This window comes from Puntigrus tetrazona, chromosome 15, assembly GCF_018831695.1.
Source record: "Puntigrus tetrazona isolate hp1 chromosome 15, ASM1883169v1, whole genome shotgun sequence".
Taxonomy (NCBI): domain Eukaryota; kingdom Metazoa; phylum Chordata; class Actinopteri; order Cypriniformes; family Cyprinidae; genus Puntigrus; species Puntigrus tetrazona.
Window position 1 is genome coordinate 16,403,267 of NC_056713.1, and position 7,786 is coordinate 16,411,052.

A 7,786-nucleotide genomic window follows, 5' to 3' on the forward strand; every position below is an offset into this window, starting at 1 on the left:
GTTCATTTCTTTTGGAAACTGCAGTGATATGTACTTATAGGTACGTATTTCGTGTCTCGTTTATGCCATAAGACCAGGTAGATTTATTTTGCACTGTATAATTTCAATATTACAAGAAACTAAGTATCTGCTCATTTGAATTGACCAGAGCTATGATATCAAAGCATGCCTACTTTCTCTCAATATTTTTAACAGCTCATGATTTGGGGCTTTACATTGGGAAGAGTGGATGGATTACAGTGCCTAAGGCCCAAATAATAAGACACAGACCTCATTGTCTTGGAAGTGATGGCAATATCAGGGCTTTTTCTCTGGAGAGTCACTTGCAACTTGTTTGTTCTAGCAGAACAATTTACCAGGCTGGAGTCTCGTGATTCCTGTTGTGTATTAATTGACCTGAGAGCACAAAAATAACCACGCTGTGTCTGCACTGGTTATCGTCAATTAGACGATTCTACATGACTGCATCTAGTCATCATAGTTCAACCTTGCTTACAATTACAGATTATGTCAAGCAGATGACCACAACCCCTCCACTTGCCCGGTGGGTGCTAACAAGCTGTTTTTACTCTCTAGTTTTAATTAACAAAGACATAGCATGCTGTAGACACTAACTCTGGGGAACAGCGGCATTTCATAGACAGATGAGGCATGAGCTGCTTTTCCCTGAGCACTGTACTTTACTCTGTAAGGATGCAGTAAAAGTCAAGTGGATATATGTAGCAAATGCTCTAACATATCAGGCCAGGCACAGCACATGCAAATGAGAGAGTGCAAGAAAATTGGATCGCGGAGCTTTGAAGGTTATCACCATGCGTCTGGCCACTGGCAGCTCTGTGGTAAATAAGTGTTGAGAAAAGACTGAGGGTCTCGTCTTAGGAAGCAGAAAGGTGAGTCACTCTAATAAAGAGATACCGTCAAAAACTCTCTTTTCGCTTCAAATGCATCGCATCATTTGCAGCAGCTGGACATGTTCAAGGATTTATTTCTTAGGAAAAAAAATGCATGAACAAGATTTGTGATTCTTTTGAAATCTTTTTGGAATTTTTATCAGTTGTATTCATTGTACATAGAGTATGGGGCCAAATGTGACACTTAGTAATCATTTAAGAAAATGATGAATCAAGGATGATCAACACGACTGAATTTACAAAGTAAAAAACACAGTCACATTGTAGTTTGGGGGCTACTAAATTTTACCTAGGAAGGCATTGATGTTTCCTTTAAATACCAAACAGCCAATATGTTAATATAATATGCATTCTGATAAACAACACAAATGAAATGGGCCACAACAAACAAACAAACGGTGTATATTATTGGAATATGTTTTACAAGAAAACTTTTAGTTTTTCTACTTAGTTTAAACATCATACTTAATTTGATGTTAGAGGTTTTGATAAAACTGATAAATCAATCAATTAACATGAACAAATAGACAGAAATATGCAGTTTGATCATCAAAAATAGTCAACTGATAAAAACTAAGCAAACAGAAAATACAAAATGCAATTTACAATATCTACATTGTATTAAATAATTGTCAAATTGCATATTTTAAAATTTATTTTTGCACATGCTGATAACTTAATTTTTATCTATTTTTTACACTGATTTTTTAATTTGCAATTAAAACACGGAATATTGAATTGTGTTACAAATAAAAAAATAATACTACTTTCTCAGAGAAAATAATTTCTACATCACATAATGACCCTAAACATATTGAGTACCCAGCAGAGGTGGCCATTAAAGAAGCGGTTTAGGGATATTCCCTAGTATTTCAACTGCAGGCTGTTTATAAATGCTGTCCTGGTTGGCATATCACAGTTACAAATAACACCAACATCTGGGTTCATCCCCTTGGTGTTGCCTGCCAGGCAGATGATGTCTCCAGGGAGGAAAAAGAGATAAGAATCCGCTCCTGAGGAGAGGCAGCAGAAGGCCGCACACGGGGCCCGCGAGCACTGGCCTCAACACCTCTACACCTGCTTCCTCCGAGCAGCCAATGTCACCACACAGCCTGAGTGGCAGCTCATACAGTAGCCCAAAAAGCATCAGTAACACACAACAATTTCTGAATGTCATTGCATAAGACACAAGATATGACATCGACTCTAAACAAATTACTGTGCCATTCTTGTAATTAAAAGAGTAATTCACTCAAAAATGAAAAGTCTGTCATTAATTACTCACCCTTGTGTCCTTGCAAACCTGCAAGACCTTTGTTAATCTTTGGAAGACAAAATAAGATATTTTACTGAAATCCAAGAGTTCTCTGACCCTGCATAGACCTCAAGGGGACTACCACATTCAAGGCCTAAAAAGGTAGACCTCGTTAAAATATGTCCACGTGACATCAATTTTTCAACCTTAAGTTTGTGAAGCGAAGATGATACTTTTTGTGTGCGAAGAAAACCAAAATATTACTTTATTTAACAATTTATTGTCTTCCATGTCAGAATTCAAAAATATCTTAATATGCGTTCAGAAAATGAATAAACATCTTACAGGTTTGGAATAACATTTGGGTGAGTAATTAATGATGTTTTTTTTCTTTCTTTTTTTTTTAAATGTATGAAGACTTTGTATATGTATGCATGGGTAGAAAATTATGCAGCAGAATGACAAATAATTGTGATATTGTTTTAAAATAATACTCTTCTTACTTTTTATTATTTTTCCCAAGTAAATGCCACCTGGTTTTACATTTTATCTGCCTCGGTGGAATTTAAACATGAAGTGTGGACTTAAATATCTAAACACTTTGATTCCACTGTTAATTCATGCTGCCTGAGTGCCTGTAAAGCACACAGAGAGAGAGATAACAGAGAGAGAGAGAGAGAGAGAGAAAACAGCAGCAGTCTAAAGAAGAACCAGCCATTTTGAGACGAGGGACAAAGGAAGAGAGAATAGGAAACATTAGATTCAAGGACGGTGCATTTATAGTTTGGACGGATGGCAAAACCTTTTAAATGCCCCTAGAAGATAAAAGGCAATGGATAAAAGAAGGTAATGATATCAGTCAGGAGCTCTGTCAGGTTGATATAAGATCAGGTGTCGGCTTTCTTTGGAGCCACGGCGGCATCAGAGGAACACATCTTCAGCCAGACTCGCTTCCCGCCGCGCTGCTCTGAACAGACTGTGACTGAGGGCTGAATGACTCTGGCTGTCTCCGAGATTGAATCGACTAATGCTGCCTGGAGCACAGCGCAAAATCCCATAAAATTTATTTTCACAGGCCCGATTTCTATCCTGAATCGTTTGTTGACGTATTTCCTGTTGAGACAGGAATGAGGGAGTTCAATTTAAATTGCACGCGCAGTGCGCAAAAGAGAAAATGCTTTAATCTCAATCAAATTTTAAAGATTAAAAACCTTTGACCGTTACTCATTAGCATATCAGATTGGCATTTAAATACATTTTGGCTTCAAGTTACGTTACGTTGCATTTCCTTTTCCAGGGTTACCCCCCCCCCTGCCCAAAATGAACATTTTGTCATTTCCCCATGTTCTTCCAAATCCGTAAAAGCTTTGTTCGTCTTCAGAAGGCAGTTTAAGATATTTTTGCCGAAAACCAGGAGGCTTGTGACTGTCCCATTGACTGCCAAACGATGGCCATTGTCAAAGACGACGCAATGGAAAGATACGCTGTTTGTACAAAGCAAAACGTGCAGAATCGTTGAATAAATCCTTTATTTTAGTTTTCTTTCCGTATAAAAAGTATTCTCGTAGCTTTACAATATTAAGGTTGAACCACTGATGGCAGATGGAGCATTCAGACGACATCGTTCATACTTTTCTGTACCTTGACAGCGCCATTCGTTTGGAAGTCAATGGTACAGCCACAAGCCTCCCGGTTTTCATATCTTAAAAATATCTTAAACTGTGTTCAGAAGATGAAGAAAGCTTTTACAGATTTGGAACGACATGGGGGTAAGTGATGTATGACAAAATGTTCATTTTGGGGAGGAGTAACTCTATATATAGGGGACATGGGGAATGCAACGTAACCCAATATTTTTTAAATGCGAATGAGATGTGCTAAAGACAAAGATAACATAAATGATCTCATTGATGTTTAAAAACTTTTCAAACAGATCCTCCACCTCCTCCTCTACGCCTGCCACATCACACTGGCATCAACGCCACAATCCCAGTCCAAATTTCATAGAACGAGTGTCATGTTGAAATAACACGCTGTCCGTTTCCCTGTACAGAGCATGACTAATTCATACTGTCTGTCATCCCAGATCTGACACGTCTCTGTGGATTGGCCATGTGTTTATGCCGCTGTTATTTAATGATTAACAGACCCTGTCTTTATTGTGATGGGGCACAAACTGGCCTTTGTTGTGCTGACAGGCTCACTTAACTCTCAGTGTGTGATCAGAGGCAAACGTAACCAATGGTGAGCTCCACTATGGGATGTGTGACTATCAATAGCCTGCTATTTAAAGGTTTCTCACCATGTTTCATCATGTAAAAAATTTCTTTCTGCGCTTTATTCAGTCATTTGTTTCATTAGTCCTATGAGTGTGGACTTTCTGCAAGGGTTTACAGACGCTTGCATTTTTAAATATTGCAAGTGTCGGTATACTGCGACACCTCAAAAACACGATAACGTGATATTTCATTATTTGAATATCACAGTTATGCGAAAAAACGACCCTATAGGTAATTTGTGCAAGCACTTCAAGCATTTCAGATCAGTCTCAAAGCAGTCACCTGGAACTGATAAAGGTTAGTGGTCGGTAAAGATCTGTGCAGATAGAACAGGTTGATGTGCACGTCACTTCTGTCTCTCGCCGTCATCCATTCAGCACTGTGGAGAAAAGTTCTCTCTGCATATTTTTTGTGTCTTACCCTCAAGGCAATAAATCAAAGAATCGACTTTGTGCATGTAAAACTGTGTAGAGGCCTGTGTGTGTGTGTGTGTTGAGGTGTGGGAATAAGTGCTGATCTGTCACAGGAGCTCAATGACAAGAATGACTTTGTAGGAGGTAAAGGAAGGACATACTCAAAAAAACTTGCAGCGGAACAGACGGGGTTTCTGTATCAGGCTCTCACACAAATCTCCTGACTGTCCACAAATTCATGGAAGGGGAGCTGGAGGGGAGGGTGTGAAAAAAAAAAAAAAGATGGAAATACTTAATATCTCTCCGCGGACACTCCGTAGCCTTGTTCTGTTATCTCTCTCTATTCATCCATGGATTATTTTTGGAACAAATTGCAAATTAAGCTAGACCTTGTGCCAGAACTGCAGTCAACAGCATTGAAAATACCTTTTGATTTTTAGGTGACCTCATCTCCCAATCGATGTACCTTGATGGTTGTAATTTAATGTTCGCTTTAACGAAACTTCTATCAGAAAAAGAGAAAAGATATGTAGAATATTTTAAAAATGAGGTAAATGCTGAACCACAGCACAGCAGTTCTTTCGGCCAATGCAAGTTTAACTCTGACATTCGATTTTTCCAATCCCATTAACCCACTTTCTACAGTGATTTCCTGTTGCTTTTTAATGAAACAGTCTAATGAAAGAGACAAAGAAATTACAATAATATTAATATAAATTAGTTATAATGAATGTGTGAATTGTGGTGCCGAGTAATGACCGATCATAAGTTGATTTCCACAAAGCCAGTACAGGAAAGCAATATAATGTATTAATATTTCCTATCGCTAGATGCCCTAACATTATTGAAAGCTTTTGAAAGTATAGATTCACAAATGAGATGCAATGGCAGGAAAAAAAAAAAATCATTGGCTTTGACAAGGAATCGACTTTCTAGCTGCTACAAGTTAACATTATGCAGAGGAAGCGACTGTACATAAATTGCAGCAGCGCATAATACATCATATCATGAGCACAATGAATGATTATCAGTGTGTGAAGCAAACTCTGTCACGGTGGTGTCAATTTCTGACACAGATTTTCATGAATCATTTGTTTTTATATTATATATTAAATCAAAATTGCTCCACAGTAAAGTCGTATTTATGCTCACCAAGACTGTATTTATTTGATCAGAAATACAGTAATATTGTGAATTATTACAATTATCTCAATGTTGTAAACGGGCTGCTTACATTTTTTGTGGAAAGTATGCTCAAAAAAGATCAAAAGAATATGATTTAATTGAAATAAAAGTCCTTTGTAACATAATTAAATGTCACTTTTATTTAAACGCATCATTGCCTTTTTTTTTTTTTTTAAAAAGAGCATTATTTGCCTAAAATAAAATCATCTATAATATGACACATTTGTGACTGTTATTTAAATGCATCACTGCTGAATAAATGCATTCAATTCTTCTTATAAAAAAATCTTACTGACCTCAAACTTTTGAAAGATATGTGCGTGGGCAGATGCACTGCTTTTCACACAAATTAGATTATGTGAATTTCGCTGAATTTGGCACATCAAATCTGCACTAATTTGCATAAAGTAAAATTCCTCTAAACTTTATTGTGTCACCGAACATGCCCACAGGTTGCTGTCACTCACATGGTTATAAATACAATCTTGTTACAAAATAAGCAGCAAAAAGCCTTGTTCAAAAAATCCTTCTGTATAAACAAGCTCACTGATCAATATCGTTTTTTCCATTCAAACAGTGTCACATAGGTCATTACCTTAAGCTTAATGGCACATGCCTATAATGGGCTCATTAGACCAGACTAGCTCAAACAACCTCCTCTCTACCGACAGCGATCATCTCCACTGTCACTGTGCAATCTGTCATTTAGCTTGCTAGCGGTTAGCCTTTGCCCAATCCATCAGGGAGTGTGTGCACTCCGGTGTCAGCTGGACTCTGAAAAACATGAGACGTGCTGCTCACGAGGTTGTTTATGTGGCGATGGATTCATCTGTCTTCTATGCCGTAGCTGGCTTTTGTTAGTCCCAAACTGTTTATGCTCCCATTGACGTGCTGTATTAGTCATATACAATGTCTGAAAGACGGTTCTGAGGCCTTAAAAGGATTTGTGGCATAGACTTGAACTCATTCTACCCTGCCATTTGATGAAATGATAACAAGACCTTGATGTGTGGGCAGTCTGACTTTTAAGTAAAAATAAATGTGAACTTTGTGCTAATGGTATCACGGGATTCAAGTGTGGGGACTTAAAACAAAGCAGGGGTATATTTGAAGCAAAGGCACAGGACAGCTAGGATAAAGGAATAGTTCAACCAAAAATAAAAGCTCCAATCATTTACTCAGTCATTATCATGTCATTTCAGACTTGCAGTGCTAATATATATATAGATAAAGATATATATATATATATATATATATATATATATATATATATATATATATATATATATATATATATATATATATATATATAATGGTATCAAAATATACAGATCAGAACATAAGAACAAATCACAAAGCCGAGGAGGTTATAATATTTAATCTGATAACAGCTTGCAATTTTAGCAAGATTAGCTCAAAATATACAGGATAACCGAGTTCAGAAAAAAATTAACCGTGTGTCTTTCTGAATATAAAGAAGACGCGTGGACTGTACTTGTATGTATTTGCTGCCACCAAGTGGCCCACTTGTGTAACGGCCTAAAAAAGATAGTAACCCTCCAGTCCAAAACGCACACATTTTGGCTGTTTGGCACGACTTCATTTACAAATACTTTCCCACAATTCTTCCTTGCAACCTGAACCTGTTATTTAGTTCAGTCTGACTGAACTTGAGCCCCACTGACTCGAATGGCAATGCTTTTGAAACTACTGAGCTGTTACTACTTGGCTGCTGTTCTGTCG